Source organism: Falco punctatus (assembly GCF_963210335.1).
Source record: "Falco punctatus genome assembly, chromosome: 2".
Taxonomy (NCBI): Eukaryota; Metazoa; Chordata; class Aves; order Falconiformes; family Falconidae; genus Falco; species Falco punctatus.
The window spans coordinates 63,327,784-63,346,032 of record NC_137581.1 but is presented as its reverse complement, the minus strand read 5'-3'; the positions used below and the strand labels follow the sequence as shown (position 1 = coordinate 63,346,032).

Sequence of the window (18,249 nt, the reverse complement as noted above, 5' to 3'; positions counted from 1 at the left end):
TGGTTTGCCCCACAGAGACTATTTAATAGAGCCAGAAGAAAAAGAGAGGACTGAAGTCTAGTGGCTACAGGAAGGACATCTTGGACCCACAGCTACTCCATTCAGGGCGGCTGCTAATTTTCACATGAACCACTCCTCAGATAAATCCTCAAGGAACCCCAGGTATAGTGTACAGAGTCAGGCTCCATGTCACTTGCTCCCCTCCTGGATGGAAGAACCCTGCTGCAGCAGGCACAAATGGTCCCTTCACCCTTCCTGCCTCCCTGACAGCTTGAGCACATCATCTCTTGGAAGAGAGGCAAACAGGGGTATAAACAAGCACCCAGAAACAAGATGGGTGCTCTGAACTGCTATGCTGTTGCTTAAATAGACGGTGATGCTGCTAGCCTTGACTCAAGGAGCTAAAAGACCAAGAGGGACCACCACTGCCATGCTTAGCATTTTTCATGTAACTACAAGCAATCCCCTACTCAGCCCCTGGGGTTGTTGGGTCACATTCTTCTGCTGTTACTCTACTGAGAACCTGAAAACACAGTTCTTGGCTTTGGATTCCTCCCCGGGAGCCAGATGAATAAAGTTATGGAGCAGGTACCAGGCATTGCCTAACCCTTCCGTTGGCCGTATTTGTACATGAGGCTCTCAATCTTATGACAAGCAGTAACAACAAGTTCCCAAAATAAGTTCGTATGGTTGTCATGAGCGGGTTTGTGCCTGTATCTTAACTATTTTTATATATTAAATACTTTTGATTCACCTTTATATTTAATTCTTACATTTAATGAAATAAGTAGGATTTTCATACTGATAAAAGTCCACAGAACTGAAACCATGCCCCAAGCTGTTTAAAGGTTAGGTGCTTGGTTCAAGAAATTATCTTGAAGCATTCTACTTCATGTTATGAACTTTACTTTATGTTTAGGCTATTGTTTAGAGGAAATAATAAGCCAAGACAGTTTTATAAACTCCAGCAGCTTGCTCAGGCTGGTCTATTTTTTGGTTTAATATTTGGATGGCTACAAATTCACTATCTCCATGGGGTTTTTTTCTTATTAACCTATTTGCAGACAGAATGTGCATCTCTTTCTCAGTATCCTTCATCCTTCATTTCACAGCACTTCCCCCTCAACTCCCTTTCAGAAATTAGGAGACAGTTCTATTTGTTTCTGTGGACACCATGCAGATGTACAACCTGTGCGAACATACTCCTCTGCAGGATGCAGTTCTTCATTAAGGAGCAGTGCGCCAAGTAGTGCTGCCATTAATAAGAATCAGTTCTTAACTTTTATTAGAGAGTTGTTTTGGTTGGAGCTGTAAATAACAGTATATCCCAACCTAACAGTAACAGACTGACCGATACAGTAATTTTATCATGTGAGTTTTCAATTATGCCTACTGAGAAAACAACAAGGAGAACAGTAAGTTTCTTTCTTTCTTAATTAGCAGAGTGACTAAATTTGGTAAACTGTTGCTAAGGAGAAAACAAAGTATGAATCAGACCTATGGCAAGATATTTGTGCACTTGTACAAAAAAAAAAAAAAAAAAAAAAAAGGAGGCTGCTAATGCTTATTTCAACTGGAAGAAGTTCAAGGTCTATTGTTTGTGTACTATCCACCATCCAAAATTTTAATTTGCATGCTAAACAATACCAGCAGCTAATGTGGGGACACAATTGTTTTCTTCCACAATTTTAGGAAGCTTTTTTTTAAGTTTTCTCATTTTATGTCCTTCTATGCACATAGATTCTTCAGATAATGAAGAGAAAAATCTGGAAGATTCTCCAAAGGTAGGAAACATAATGGGAAAACATTGGAGACCAGCATTAATATATCTCTCCTGTATTATACTTGGGCTCGCCTTACTGCCTAACTTCCAGTTCTTCACTTTTTGACTGCTAGTGGAATGACTCTGGGAGCTTTTAGTCACATGTAGCATTTTCTACTTTATTATCTATGAGTGTTTATAATTTCTTGAAGGCAGATCATTGCACTGTCATTTAATCCGACATTAATGGGAAATTACAGTATAAAACATTATGGTTTAAAAGTTTGTTAATATTAAAAAATAAGTTTGTCAAGAATCTTTGTAAAACTTTGTCAAAGTTTATACACATGGACATACAATTGAGATGAAGGGAAATCAAATGGACCTGTATCAGTCAATAATTAGAATGCAAAAAGCCCAGTTCAAAATTTAGTGATGGACAATGTAGTTTTAAAGTACGACCACTATTTATGACCTGAGGAAAACATGTTTCTGGGAACATAATACCAATGGTGACATCCCAATGTAGTTGTTTTGATCTGAGACAGATATCTGGACTACCTTTTTTGGTCAGTGGGGAGAACAATCAGTCCTAGGATACAATTTACCCCATCCTGAGACTGGCATCTAAACTGGCTGACTGCATCTCTCCCAGAAAGCACCTGCTGCTTTCTCTTAACCATAAAGGTGGGTGGAGGTGACTAGCTTACAAGCAGACATTGGCCCCCCCGTAGGAGCCCAACGACAGGGAGATGAATCTCCTGATTTGCTCAATGTAGCTAAACGGAGAAAAGTGCATTTGCAGCAGAATGGTATTCTAGGATTTGTACTACCAAGCTGGAGGACTGGCAATAGCCCCCAATTCTGAAGTTGTCTGCTGAGAAAACCTTCAATTTCAGCTCTTCCTCATGTTTTGGATGATTCCAAATTCCACTAATCTCTAAACACTCCAGAGTCCAGGCAGAGTCTAGATGGGGTTTATATAATCTTTCTGCAATATAGGCACAATATTTGGCTGCTGTTGTAGACCCTCCAGAGAATCTCATCAGATCTATATCAGACATCTGAGCTAAATCTGATCCTAGAAGGGTGAGGGGATTAGAAAGGTAGCCTAGGGTAACTGGTTGAGATGTGTCAACAGCACAGATGTCCAGCTTCAGGTCCCATGCTAAGTGTCCAAATCTCATCCTCAAAGCTAGCTATGGACTCTGATGGGAACACTGATTGTGACAGAAACTATTTAAGAGCAGACATATGGTGCAAACACAAAACAGGTTATACCACTGCACTGGTATGCAAGCTCTCAGTGCATAAGGTGAGGTATTGCTTAATTAGTATTCACTTGGGGAGTCAAGACTAAAGTACAATAATTCTCTCCAAAAATACCTAATATAAATGAAATGTAACCAAAGGGTCAGAAGGCAGCTTTTGGAGGCAAGGCTGTCTCATTTAGTCAGCTGTAATGGTAATAGCATATTGAGCCAAAATTGCCTAGGTAATAGTGTCAGAAACACTAACTTTTGATCATAAAAAAATTGGGACTGATGAGGAAAAAGTAACTAGGAGTAGGTTGTTTACTTGGGAGGAGTATAAGCAGAGAAAAGGAGGTGCAAGGGCAGTAAAAGGGTAGAAAAGAAAAAAGGAAAAAAAAGAGGGCATCCAATTAGATGAACAACAAAGATGGTGAGGATATGCTAAGAGCAAGAGCAGAAACACCTGCAAGGCAGTGGTGATGCTGACCCATGGGCACAAGCCCACTGGGACCCCCCCTGAGAAAGCCCGCAGGTTTCTCTACCAGGCATGTCCCTGGAAAGACTTGCTGAAGGAGCGTGGAGTAAGAAGGGATAAACTTGTAAGGAAGGTATTCTCCTGAATACCAATCACAGGAACAAAGGCAATAGAATTGCAACTCATAGCCCTTTTGTGCAATTTATAAGATTTCTTTATAGTAATTTTGTATGAATACTACTACTAACAATAAGCAATAGAATTGTTGCAGTGATGTAGTTGTGAATTAATACTACTAAAACCACTGGTGTGCTACTTTGGCAATTAAAGTATTATTGGGTTCTTAGAGGTGTGTTCTTTAACCAGCAAACATCGTATGTCTGAAATCTCCAGTCTAGAGGGGGATTTGTGGAGTAAGACCCCTGTACAAAGCTTCCGCTACATCCTGGAGGCACCACAACATCCTGTCCATCTCCTCCTCCTGTGGGCAGGAGGGCAGTTTTGCTTCTGGTCACACATACAAGTATGTGCCATCCCAGCCATGTGGGTTCCAGCCGACTTGCTCTGGGATCTGAAAACCAGGCAGAAACTACCACACATGAAGGGCTGGAGACAGACCCCCAGCTCTGTGGAAAAGTGGCACAGATCCCCTTAGGTCTGCAGTTTTCAAAGCCAGGCATCTCTAGAGCAGATTTTTTGCAGAGACCAGGACAGAGCAGTCCAGAGCAGATTAATATCTGTCCAGAGCAGATTAACATCTGCACTTTACGCCCTGCCCTCTTTTATTTACCAGCTTAGATATCTCCACAGGGGCCCATATGGGTATGTCTAGCTCATGGAGCCTGACCTACTGGAAAATGTGGTTACAGCTCCTTTATTTTTAGAATAGTGCTGGAGAAGATGGGGTAGAGGAAGACTGGGCAGAACAGCTCTACACTGCCCCATTCATCACACACAATAGCACAGCAGTCAACACAGTCTCTTAGGAAATAGGAGACCTAATTGCACTGCTCTGACAGAGAAAATTAAACATGCATCTGCCCCTGGGAAAGCTTTAACCAGCAGGCTGTGAACGAGGCTGGAATGGATGGAGAAAAAGAATGAGGAAAGCAACAGAAAGGGAGCAAAGGAACTTTTCTTGAATCTCCTTTTAATATTGTTGGGTCACTGTGCTGGAAGGAATATAATAAGATTGATGGTTCAAGGAACATGAACACATGAAAGAATAAACTTAACTAAGCGTCATCTATGTTTGTAAAGGTTATACATTTGCGTAGTGTAAATACCTTCTCATTTTCATGTATGTGAAATAGCAAGCATAAAATGCGGGTGTCCCAACACAAAATCTTTTTTTGCCCTCTCGCTTCTCATAATTTTTTTCATCCCCAAACAGTATTACTTCTGTACTTACACATCTTCAGCCAACAAAAGACAACTTAAATCCAGTTTCCTTCAGCCAAACACTTAAGAAACCCAGAAACATATATGCAATTGTCTTTAAACTTTTCCACACATTAATGATTTATTTATTACTGATCTTGGCCACGTCTGTGTAATCGTTATCTCTGTGTGCCCATTCAAGTACCTTCACTTCAAGGGTTGGTATGCTGACAAAGAACAAAGGCAACCAGAGGACAGACCTCAAAGTACAGTTCTATGAGTGCAGAAAGACCAGGAAATATAAGCCATTTCCTTACATACAGCTCAAAAAAAATTACGGAAATTATAATGAAAATATTGCAGCCTGGAATCAAAAGACTCTGCACACCGACATCTTCTTTGATAGTTTTATAGGTTGCAGTTGTGCATTAACTTCTGTCCTGGCAAACACCATTCTTTTCTCTCCATCAATTGCAGCAGCTCCTCCAAGACAGTTAAGTTTCACCAAGAGGGGTTTTAGAAGGTTTGGGAGCTTGCTGAAAAGCTAAACTATGACTAGGGGTGCTGACATACCGCATGCCTCTGCAGTGTGGCAAAGAGCAGCACATTCTGATGCTTTGTGTGAGACTTCAGCCTCGAAGTCCCAAGGGGATTCCTGGCATGCCTGCAAGGCACCACACTGTGCCACTGTGTCAATGAGAACAGCAATGCTTGCAGCAATCAATTATGAATTACCAATTGGTGCAGAGTTTCACGTGCCACCTCCCTCTTAGGATGGAGTGCACAGAGAAAACTGGGAGGCAGGTTGCTAAGCAAGCAAGCAGCTTGCTTTGGTTCTGAGTCTTGACGGGCTCGGGAACCTCAACAGAAGAGGAATATCCAAAAGCAGCACTGCTCCCAGGGACTGGGATGCCTGTGCTCAATGTTTAGGGTGAGGGAAGAAAGGGCAAGAGAATACAAAGGCTCTGATGCTGAGAAGACCCCAACAGATGGAAACTTGTCTTCTCAAGTGTGTCTCGGCAAGTATGTTGAAGCCAGCAATGGGAAACATGAATTCTGTACCTCTCAGAAGTGAAGCTACAGAAGACTTTCTTCTTATGGGCTGGCTTCTGACTTTTGATTATATGAACTTTCTGGCACGTGGCCTTGATTTGAAAGGCTGCATAGTTTCATTTCAAAGTGAAACTTCACAGCTCACCATGTTCATTTTATTTGGGGTACTATTTGCCATCGCCTCTTCAAGTTAAAAATTTCTATTGTTGCAGTCTTGAGACACTGCCTTCTAACAACTGCAGAAGCAGACATGATAACAGTATGAACCTACCCGTCACATTTTCATAAAAGCATTTCTAATTTTGTGGCTTTCATCCAAACACATCTTTGCCCAGCAAACCAGATGGAATCCAGAAGGAGCTGCTGTGATATAGTAGGCATTAAAAAAAAGGTGTTTAAGAGGCTCAGTCAGAGAGTAAATCTTAAAAGCTGCCTAAATATACAGTACAGATATTTAAATAACTACCTGGGATCTTGCCCATTTGCCCAATATCAAGTTGCTTGTAAACAGTACATTTCTGAGCAAGCAACGTATGCCGTGGCATAGTTTTCTGTCACGAAGTCAGTGAATGGGGGTCTCATATTTTGCTGCATTTTATCTCTTTTCCCCTCACAGAGATGTTTATGTGTTATCCTAAGACAGGGACTAGAATATAAGATGGGAAAATTGAGTTAAAACATTTTAAAATGTCCAACAAAAAAAAAAAAAAGTCACCACTATAGACAAATTTATCACTCCTGCTTATTTTTGAAGAATCTTTAATGCCATGGGAAAGGGAATCCTAAAAAGCAAACTTTTGTGAATGAAGCATGAATGTGCTCCAACTCTCAGGAGCTAATGAAGGAGGGTTAAGATGCAGAGGGCTTTTCCTAGAACGAAACCGCATCCAGAAGAGGAAGAACAATGTCCTCTGGCACTTCTCTATTTGAGACAAGTGATTTAGTTGCTTAAATGAATGACAATTTTTGTCTTAATCATCAACTAAGGCTTGAACATGCACTAGGAAGACAGAGGTAAGCTCTTTGAAGAGTGTGCAGCCATTGTTGAAAATACCTCTTACATCTTACAAAAGGGCAAATGTTACGTGGTCATCAACTGACACCTATGGCCCATAGCGACTACAGAAGGACAATCAAAGTGTTGCTCATGAGCACTCCATTTTCAGTTTTCCCACCTCAAGAATCGGGTTTGCTTTCAGAAAGAAACCCCACAGATACGAGTCTAGTAAGAATTTAAAGCTGGAAATGTATTAATAGAATTAAACAAAAGTACATACATTAATCAATACTATTAGTTAAGGCAAGCCCATTGGTTTCCCTGATTATAATGAGTACTCAGACACTTTGTGAATATGTAGATGCCTGAATTTAGGTGAATTCATATCAACTGACTCTTTGTTCAAATGGGAAATTTTAGCTAAATCTGAGAGAAAGGTGGAAGTAGCTGAAGGAAAATCTGGATTGTGAAGTTAAAATTTGTTTTGGTATCTTGTTAAACTTGACTATCTTTGTAAATGCATGTTTTTAGAGACACACAATATTTTAATCTATTATCTTTTCTTATAAGATAGCAGACTGTCATCTAGCATCCAACATGGCATTTCTCATCCAAAATGACGGTGGTCTTCCCTAGAAATTAAGCATATCTCCACAGAAACTACTTAGATGGTTTTAAAAATTAGTAGAAGTCAGAAGTGTTTTCTATCTATCAGTGACGAAGAAAGCACTCTGACTTGGCAAAGCAGACTTAATCACTTGTTAGGGAGTCTGTGATGACAATCTCCACTGAAAGGCACAGTTTGTTTCTCTTTTAATTTTTATTCTATTATTTTATGCAAACCACTGTGTATTTTGTATTTGATCTGTACAAATGTAAAGGCTTATGCAAGGCATGAGTTAGTGGACAGTGTTATCACCTCATAGGTGCAGTTACACTGCACAGTGGATCAACAATATTTTCCACAAAGGAATGAGGGTAAAGACACTGTCGGCCCTTAAGCTGAATGTGGCTTTTGTCCTATATCTTATATTACTGGAATAAAATCCTCCTTTCCATCCCTAAGAACAGAAAGGCATTTGTTCACATACTAGTAGTATAATAATGAAACACAGCATCCACTCATTAAAGTAGCAATTTCTATATTTAACTACTTTTAGTTTCCGAAGTCTAGTCATTTTCAGTTCTGGAAAGACATCCAAATAATGATATCATTTGCTTCAAACAATAGAAAGTCTGGATACTATTCTATATATGGAGATTCTTTTAGTCTATTTATAAACCACGCCAGTTATTTGACCTGTCTAGTTTACTCACCTACGTAAATTGGCAGACTCAGGAAACTGACTTAAGAACATATTATTCTTAGTGACTGGTAAACCTTAGAAGTTGCTAAATTATATGTCAGATATGGATCCAGTATTTCTGAAAACTCATCTGCACCTATTACACTAAGAAGCAACCAACTTGCCAATGCAGGGCAGATTTTTGCTTTTGAACCGGCAGCATTAGCTCTGCTTGCGGGGAAGGGATTGACAGAAAGCAGCCGTACAGCTGTTTGCATGGCTGCATCATCTATATTTCTTCAGTGCAGTGCAATGCTACCAGGGTTTCCCGAAATGTAAGCATAACCACTGAGATTTTATTCCAGCTTCATGTTTTCTATAATTACTTAAAAATGCTTGATTGTCTATGAACTGCATTTATAAATTGGATTAGTTTTCCTCTAAGGAACAGCTATTTACAGCCATAACCCGCTGACCTGGTTCTTACAAATTCAGAGATCCTGGGAGGGTGTTTTTTTTTATCCTTGGGAGGGGTGAGGTTGGTGACAGTTTTTAATGGCCATTTTTAACCCTTTTGTGCCTGAAGAATCAAAGACAGCAGAGAAAGAAAGAGAGCTGAGTTTCAGTTCTCCCTGCAGAAATATTTACTGAATTCCAATTATAAAAATATACCAAGAACTAGAAGTATGGAGCTATCACTGAGAGCATGATTTGAAAGGAATGGATTTGCACAGGTTTACCAGTGATGGCACAGATTGACTGACACTACTTTTATCAAACATGCTGATGGGTAAGTCTAGTCCACTATAATGCTCACAGCCCTGGCTCAGTTTTCAGAGTTAGCAGTTAGACAAATGACTGTAGTGAAAATATTAAATGTGGAAATTTGCTATGCAATTTTTCAGAAGTGTTTCTTGGGACTGGACTGGTATTTCCTTAAAAGTAAGAAGAATGGATAAGAGATTTGCAAACTGGAAAAGAACTGCATTTGATGATGGAAGTGTTTACTGCTAACTGCTTGGTCAGATGCAACACCCACCATTTCCTTTCTATTTTCAGTCAAGGAAAATCCCATGAGAACTAGCTTTCTTACTGACCCATTTCACTTTTCACTTTGGATTTCAAAACTTAACCTTCTCCCTCAGCCGCCTTCTCTCTGCTCTGAGTTGACCAGTGTTGCCACTGGTAAAAGCCTTGGGTAAAGCAGACTGTATAAGGGGTATACCAGATAAAGAAGGAATATTAGAGGATGTGATATATCAAGACCTGCAAAAGCTCCCTTTCTTTTTCATTTATTTTGCAAATAAGTTGTCCCAATGTACATAAGAAGCACCTGAAAAATTCAAACAGGAGAAGCATTATAATTCCTGCTCTTAAAACTTATGTGATATATTTCAATTCCCACTTCTACCAAAAAGCTGGTTTAGTTACTTGCCCTCTTGGGAGACAAAATCTCTAGCTCAATGTAATGCCTGTTTTGTGTATTTGTATTTGTAGATGTCAAAATCTGAAACCTGGAATGGCCAAATTAAGTTCTCCTGGATACTAAAAAATAAATGACAGCCAGGTTTTTCTTTGGATATTTTTTCATCCTTCATACCTGCTTCTACATAAATTTCATGGGAGGGGTGGGAAGGTTTTTTGGTGGGGTAGGTTCAATTTCCTTCAAAATATCCCACTGACTATACAAGAATATTACCACAGCCACACCATGAAATGCTGCTCAGGAGAAGATAATGTAGAGTTTACTTTTACCCAGAATAAGAAAAACGGCTTATCTTTCCCACATGTACCACTGACTTGTGACTTACAACCTGCTTCGGTTCAGTTCAACAGCTGGGCTGATTTCTGCAATGTTGCAGAACTGAGTTAAATACACTTTCCCAGAGTCGCACGATGAGTGACTGGTTCAGCTTGGTCTAGGACCCAAGACCTTTCTGCCTTCCAGTCCATTTCCCTAACTGACAGACAAACACTGTCTGCATTGCTGCAATAAGTCTTGTGGCTCAGTCTCTACACCAAAAATGCTCTTATCACAGTACAAACAACTAACATACTGACATTATAAACAACCAAATATCAAGCTTCTTTAAACTGACTTAAGTGATGTCAGTTGGCTCTCTTTCACATCCTTTTTCATTATATGTTTGTCTTTTTGCAAACAGAACTACAAAAATGTGGAAATGTTCATGCCTTGGCAGTAAGAAGTATAAAATTCATAAGAATAAAGTAAGGAATATACCTATAGTTCACTGTATCAGAAATCAGATGGGCTTGAGTCTTAGAAGAGGTAGAACAGACCCCACAGTGCTCATCAAGCTCAAAGGTCTTAGCAACTGGTAACTGATGCTTTATTCAGAACATGTTTCCTGTATAAGCTGTACACCCCACCTAACTCAGGAAGGATGACTCTGAATTAGGAATGTAGCAGAGGCAACCAGCAGACTAGATGTATCTGTTCAGTTTTGCCATAAAGACCTTTCTATGAAACTCTGCACAGGTGATGTCAACTCAAAATGTTGATTTTGAGACAGAATGCCCAAAGCCCAAGAATGGATCTTAGGAATAATTTGTCAGCAATGGTGTGGAAATAACCTGGGACTGCAATGTCCATGTGAACAGGTCACAATATTTCTCAGAAAAAAAAAAAAAAATCCAAGCTCTATCTCCTTGCTTACCTCCCTGAAACTTCACAGATTGTATCACATACCTGTGCTTGGAACAGAACTTCAGATTGGAGACCAGTAAGGAGACTGTCAATGTCTTGGACAGGTAGCACCTTATTACGGCAGTGGACAGGCCTCCCTAAGCTCCAAAACATAAAACCTCAGTGGCTTTTACCTGATGTAAGATGCAAGCCTGGTAGAAGAAAACAGCCCTCCACATATAGACTGAGGAATCAGTACCCTAGAGAATCTTTATGTAAGTAAGGTATGGCTCAACCACTGCCAAGACTGTTCTTCAGGGGCCCTTTGGTTTCCAGCACAAAGCCACAGCTTCATTTTTAGGCATCAGAAGGTAACAGAAAAATAAACATTTGTCTTGTCTTTCTTTTCCCTGATCATGGAAAAGTCAGTATCTATGTCATACTTTGTAAGCAGGATAGATCTCAAATGCAGTAAGTTTCTGGAAGAACTCCACTATGTTTCTCCTCGTAGCAGAATCTTCTCTCAGCATTTACTTAGACTCAATGCTTGAACTGCTGAAAGCACCACTAAATTGCTTTCGTTGCTGCCTCTTCACTAGACCTTCCTTCTGTGTTCTTTTTTTCCAGCCTCTAATAAATTATTCCGGTTGATTTTTGAAAGGCAGGTCTTTTTCATGAAAAGGTAACAGCACTGACACACACTGGATCAGTAATGCAGTTTTGAGCCCTAACACACTCTCGTCAGCAACAGCTGTTGTTCACAGATGCATCTCACTAAGCATGCATTTGAGGGGCTGAGCACTGATCGTTCAGTGCCTGCAAGCTGCATAATTAGAACCTCTTTTCTCCATCTAATGAGATGAGCAACAGTCCCCAGAAAATTCTCTGTTTATACTGCTTACTTCGTAATCTCTTCCCTTTTGCAACCTGAAAGGTAAGAAGAGGGTTTCCCTAGTCATCAGATCCTGGAACCTCTTTAACTGAATTGGAAAGATGCTAAAAAACGTCTTGGAGGCATTTAGTCCAAACCTCATCCTCCTTATTTCCTTAGTGTGTACTTACACACACACAAGTGTAATTAATTTTCCAGCTGTGAAGTAGAATAGTTTTAATTCTGGCTGTTTTTCCTTTTCTGTTTCTTCTGATGAACTGGCTTCCACTCAGGCAACTGCTGCTCGGTAGCCAGAGACCCTGATCAGCTGCTACCTTTGTTTCAATTTCAATTTTGCTGCTGAAGTACAATCTTTTAGCGCAGTCGGATCATTTCTCTACAGCTCCCAGTTTTCATGGTGCCAACTGTTCACACAGTCCATTCAGAATATTTATTCTGCAGTTCTTATTTCTCATAACCCGAGCATGATATTTCAATTTCCCCCGACTTTTTTGACTGCTGCCCATTACTTTCCTTATGGATACACATGCTCTTTCCTTCTCTCTGTACAACACCTGGGTCACCAGATCATTTGGAGAGCTCCCTAAAGTAGGTTACAGTCACACTAACATTAACTTGTATTTTGTGGCATTAGGGACTCCCGCTGTCCACTGTTACACAGAACACTGGCTTTAGTAGCTTAGGAGAGTGTTTCTTCCAACTGGTGTTCTGGTGCTTCTTCTATATTATACATGAGCCAGATTTTGGAGTCTAGGTCACCACTGATGCAGACAGGCAAGATACTAATATGGGCATGACAAAAACAATCTTTGAAGACCTTGGTATGGTAATAAAGCCCCCTTATGGACTTCCTTTCTCCTATTTACTGAGAAAGGGTAACTATAATAACAGATTTTGCAGAAATTCTTGTGACTTTCCGATGCCCTGCTTCTTCTTACGCATCCGCAAAAACTATCTTCCAGTGCAAATAACCACTAGGTCTGAACTCAGTTGTCCCACTAAACTCAACTGTACCCCTTAATCATGGAAAATGAGCCTCGATGATCAGCAGCATTCATAAAGTGTGATGTTCTTGGCTGTGAATTCCTGCTACTATGTGAGCTAGGATCCCATGGAAAATCACAAGCTTTTTTCTGCTTCTGCTGTTTTTTATTATCTTTAGGTAACTAAGAAAATGTTAGATTTTGTGTTTTCCTCACTAAGCCACAGAAATAATATAAAAATAATGTAAAAAGCTACTCGTAAAATCTCACAATAGCAGAAATCTTCATTCTCCACACAAATTCACTTATTTAATTCCTATAGAGTCAACCCCAGTATGCTAGTCTTTGTAAAAAATTGCAACAAATGTGACTTACCCCACAGTGGTAAGAGTTTAACTCTCTCCTGTCAGCTTTTTCTAGCAACAGGGGACCTTGATGAAACATGACTTAAATGACTGAAGACAACAGTTTATGCCAGATGTTAAAAGAGCATTAGGATGCGTTAAAAAAAATGGTTGGGTCTTGTATTTTGATAAAACATGCAAGTTACTAGCCACCCCTGTTTCCTACCTTATCTTTTTTTAACAATTCTATGCTTTCTGTGGGAGAGCTGTATAGCACTAACATGCTTTGCTGTGTCTGTTTTGCTAGGAATAGATGGCACAGCTGGCAAAAGGAGGTTAACTTACTTCTCACTTCCCCCCCTGCCCCCACTGCACCCCATCCCAGGAAGGCAGTAGGAAAAAAGGAATTGTTCTTCTCAATTGCACATTCATCCCGTCTCCTCCTGGGAAGACATCTATTTCTTATCTTGGCTGTTTTACATCTCTGAAATACGAAGGGAGAGTTCAAAGGAAGGAAATCAGAGAGAAGACAGAGAGAATTCTATGTTTTAGAGCACTGGAGGGAACTGTTTCTACATACCACAAGAAGGGTGGGGTGGTTGGTCGTAGTGGGGACAAGAATGCTGTAGGTAATGATGAGCTATAAAATCTTCACTGATAGAAAAATAAAACTTTTTGATGAAAAGGAGATCTTTGATCTGCTATGTGCTCTTTACACTTTTGAAAAAGACATTAAATAAATATCTTTAGATTATTTCAGCCTGCAAAGTTCTTGTCAATACTGATTGACCAGCACATCGAGGGAGGTAATTCTCCCCCTCTACTCTGCTCTTGTGAGACCCCACCTGGAGCACTGCATTCAGCTCTGGGGCCCCCAACAGGAGAAGGACATAGGCCTGTTGAAGCGAGTCCAGAGGAGGGCCATGAAGATGCTCAGAGGCCTGGAGCACCTCTCCTGTGAAGACAGGCTGAGAGGGTTGGGGTTCTTCAGCCTGGAGAAGAGAAGGCTCCAGAGAGACCTTACAGCAGCCTTCCAGTACCTACAAGAAAGCTGGAGAGGGACTTTTTACAAAGGCATGTAGTGATAGCACAAGGGGGAATGGCTTTAAGCTGAAAAAGGCTAGATTTAAGTTAGATATTAGAAAGAAATTCTTTATTGTGAGGGTGGCAAGACACTGGAACAGGTTGCCCAGAGAAGCTGTGGATGCCCCATCCCTGGAAATGTTCAAGGCCAGGCTGGATGGGGCTTTGAGCAACCTGATGTACTAGAAGGCATCCCTGCCCATGGCAGGGGGGTTGGAACTAGATGATCTTTAAGGTCCCTTCCAACCCAAACCATTCTATGATTCTACAGTTGTCCTCTGAGACCCTAGAGAAAAGATGCAGCTGTCTATGTTATTCATGCCACAAAGATAGAAAGGAAAGAAAAACATCCTTTTTGCACTATTCTAGGAGACACAGCCCCTGGAAACAAGGACTTATGGCTAAATCTAGTATAAATAATGTCATTTGGTCATACTTCAACAAAAGACAGCAGGGTTAATTTAGCCTCCCCTCTGGGGATCATAAATGAACACATGGGTTCTCTGAGAAGACACAAAGAAATTTTAATTATATCATTTAGAAGAAGCTCTGTTTAAAGAACATAGACTTGAAATACATGAGGGGCAAACTTCAAAAGATCTGGAGTTACAGATAAGCACCCAAAACAGAGAGTATACTTATCTGAATCTTATCGGGACTATTCAGTGCTCTGTGAAATGGTACCAGAAATCCTGTACCAGCAGGCCTTCTGCAGCAACTTCAGAACTTCCTGTCAGGCTAGAAACCTGACCTGTTTGGTGGAAATTCCTCAACCTGGACCTTGCGTAATGCTCAGAACATGGCATGAGAACACTAAACCCAGTAACTTAAGAAACTCCTGTCATGTAAGTGATAACCAGGTATTTCAGAACTCAAAACTCCTCATGCAGCAATCGAAGCTTGGACAAACTCAGCTAGTTTCTCCTGTGACAGCAGATGGTCTGAGGAGCAGCCCTTTCTCAAGAAGTCCCGTGGATGAGTTTTCTCCACAGCCTAGAGAAGGAACATCATCTGTTGGCATCCACTAGTGAAGGAAGAGAACAACTGACCAGGCCTTATCAGGCTTAACCAACATTTATTTTCTAGTATTTTGGGCCCTTGTGTTCAAAACAACTAAGCTAAAAAGTGTAGAAAATGGTTTGCACAAACACATTTGCAAAAACTCGGGTAATTTTTCTGGGCTAAACAGTGGTCCTAATAAACTGTCTGGTCCTGAGAAGTAGAAAAAAATGTCTACGTAGGGAAAAAGATTCCAAGCAAATTATTTCTTCCTTTCTTTTCTTCCTTTAGTAAAGAAAGAAGTCTTAATTCTGTACGCCTGTTCTGCATGGCTGGGGCTCTGTATGGATCCCTGCACTTTCTGTAAAGGACCAGAAACACCGCAGGGACGGTGGTTGCGCGGTAGCTGGAGACCAGAGAAGGGAGTAGTCAGGAAGCTGGCTGCCAGCACAGCAGTCGCAGCAGCAGCCGCAGCGACTAATAGCAAAACCAGTAGTGGAGCTCAGTGTAGCAGAACATGTGTGGGGATTAGGGCCAGAGCAAGTTCAGCTGCAGACAGCACCCACCCCCTGCGAGACCCAGGCACCCTGCTCCTACAGGGCTGGGAGGTGGCAGGGAACAGCAAGCCATCACAGCCACCACCTGCAGCTCCTGCAGGATGGTCTGATGCTGCGAACATATTCCATAACGGTAGTTTTGCCTCCTGCTGTGGATTACTTAGGTTTTCCAAAATGACGTATGATTAATTGGGAGGTCGAAAGAACAGGGAAGTGTAAAGATTTATTTATTTAAGTCCTTTTGTTTGATTCATTGTTCCTGTGGAGGGAAGTACTGCTCAATAAGAGAGCGTAATTTAGATTGCCAGATTTCTGGGTGGAGCTCAAACTGGTGCAGTTTGCTTGGCTCTGCAGGTTGCGGGTTGTTGGTTTTTTTTTTGGTATGGAAAGTCAAAATTGATTATGACCTATATTGCTTCTTGCCAGAGAGGTTTCTCTCATGCTGAATTCCCTGTTGGGTTACACATCAGTCTACCTGAATGATGCGGGCATATACAGATGTCTAAAGAACCAATGCATACAAGTTGGTATTAAATCTAGAAGCACAGCTCTCTTGTACATAGATAGATGTGATTAAGTGTAATTTATCAGTTGGATAGCTCAGCCAGGAAAGGCTGCTATTGCAATCACATTGTCAAATTACACTGCTGCCAGTGGAGCACCTCTGTGTGAAAGGCTTTGCCTTTCTGGCTTTATCTGTAAGAGAAGCTTTTGTCAGCAAAATGTATAGATGTAATACCTAGATGGCTGGATTGCAGACCTGGCTAAAGATTGCTTAAATAGACCCTTACACTTAACTACACGTCTAAAAGGATGCAACTGAGATGGCATAATGCAACACTGTTCATTACTTCATAATAATAAGCTTACTTGTAAATATTAAATGCCATAATAATATTATTCAAGTACATGCTTAGATATTACATGGTTTTGACCGGGTTTCTGATTTTGAGAGAAAGCATATAAACTATGATAATTCATTCTCCATATTAATTCAGATATGTTGCTTTTTAAAAAATCATTTCTCTTTTTTCCTTTTTGGAAAGAAACCCCAGTGAAAATTGAAATTTCAGAGGAATTTATTCTTTTTGCAGAGCTAGCTGTGAAAACATGCAGAATTTTCTGCTTTCCCATAATAAAACTTCCTTGGCCTTCACCACCAGAACTGTCTGTTTCTCCAAGTGCAGAACACACTAATAAAATATTTATTGTCTATGAAAGACATCGGCAGTGTTTTTCATACCATCTGCATTCTGACTCCAGGACTTCTCAAGAGCTGAGTAAGGGTGCTGTTTGCATGGCTTTCAAAAACTGGGCAAAGAGTGCTCGACATGCCATGCGAGGTGAAGAGTCTGTGCGTCAAACTGTTACTGACCCGCATCACCCTAGTGCACCTCACCCCACATCTGCAGCCTGGACACCACGTTCCAGCTTTGAATAAAAGCATCCTCCTTGCCCACATTTCTACAACAGCTCCAAAAGTATTAATTATTTCTAATTTGCAGTGCTGAAACTGTGTTAGTATGTCAGTCACTTTCTTTCATCCTAAAGAAACTCTGTTTCCATAACATAGTACCTGTGGCATATATTTTGTGGCATGGTTCAGTGCCAGAGCTCAGGATGTGTACTTTGCATTTGCTTGCTGCAGGGCAGATGTTCATCCTACCTAAGTAACTAGCTGGAAACTGTACCATCTGAGGAACTGATCAAGATCAGTAGTACCAAACATTTTCATTATGCTGTTTTTCAGCAGCATAATATGCTTTTCCTAGTAATTCTTAAGCTGGAAGTTCAATATAGTGCCTAAAAATGCATTTATATGCTTTCTGCTACTGTTTTTTTTCTAATCCTTGGGCTCAAAAATAGCAAAAATTAGTTGTGTGTAGTAGGAGACAGCAACAATAGTATCGAAACACATAAAAGCCTTTAATCAGCCAAGGGAAAGTCAGGAAAGAATATTTACCTTGGTCTTCATTTTGATTTTTTTTGTATTCAAACAAAAATGTAAATGATTACAAAGAGGGTTTTTCCCAATGTCAACAACATGTTTTAACTCTATACAGTCAGGTCAGAAAAAGTTACACGAATGCAGCATATTCTTTGTAAATATAAAGAATAGAAAATTTCAGTATCAAAATGATAGATCATTTCTTCATTTCTTCTTTTGGAGTAGGAAAAAATGTTTTTCAGATATTTTTCAATGAAATTTATTAAATATGTTTAAAATGTGACTTCCTTTCTTTTAGATTAAAAGTAGCACAGACCTTCAGGAAAACAGTAGTAATAGAAAGGTCAGGCAACTTTCTTTTCCATGCCTCCATGTAGTTCAGGTGCCCCATGCTCTAAGACTCCTCCACCTCAGGGAGGCTCGCCCAGCTCCGCTTTGCTGGGGATATCTGATAAGGCTGCAGGTTGGACTGACAGGATTGTAGGCCACAAAGACCAACATGGCTGTTCCAGCTGTCTCCCAAGTACAGCTGGAGCCTGCAGATATTACTGGTGTAGCACAGCCTTTCGCACCATACTGCTAGTCAAAAG

The 18,249-nt window shown here is 40.5% G+C and overlaps 1 protein-coding gene across 2 annotated transcripts in view; it reads right to left on the bottom strand.

Annotated features, from left to right (window-relative positions):
• COL4A2 (collagen type IV alpha 2 chain) overlaps positions 1–18,249 on the bottom strand; it is a 148,907-nt gene that overhangs the window by 107,487 nt on the left and 23,171 nt on the right. The window lies entirely within an intron of this gene.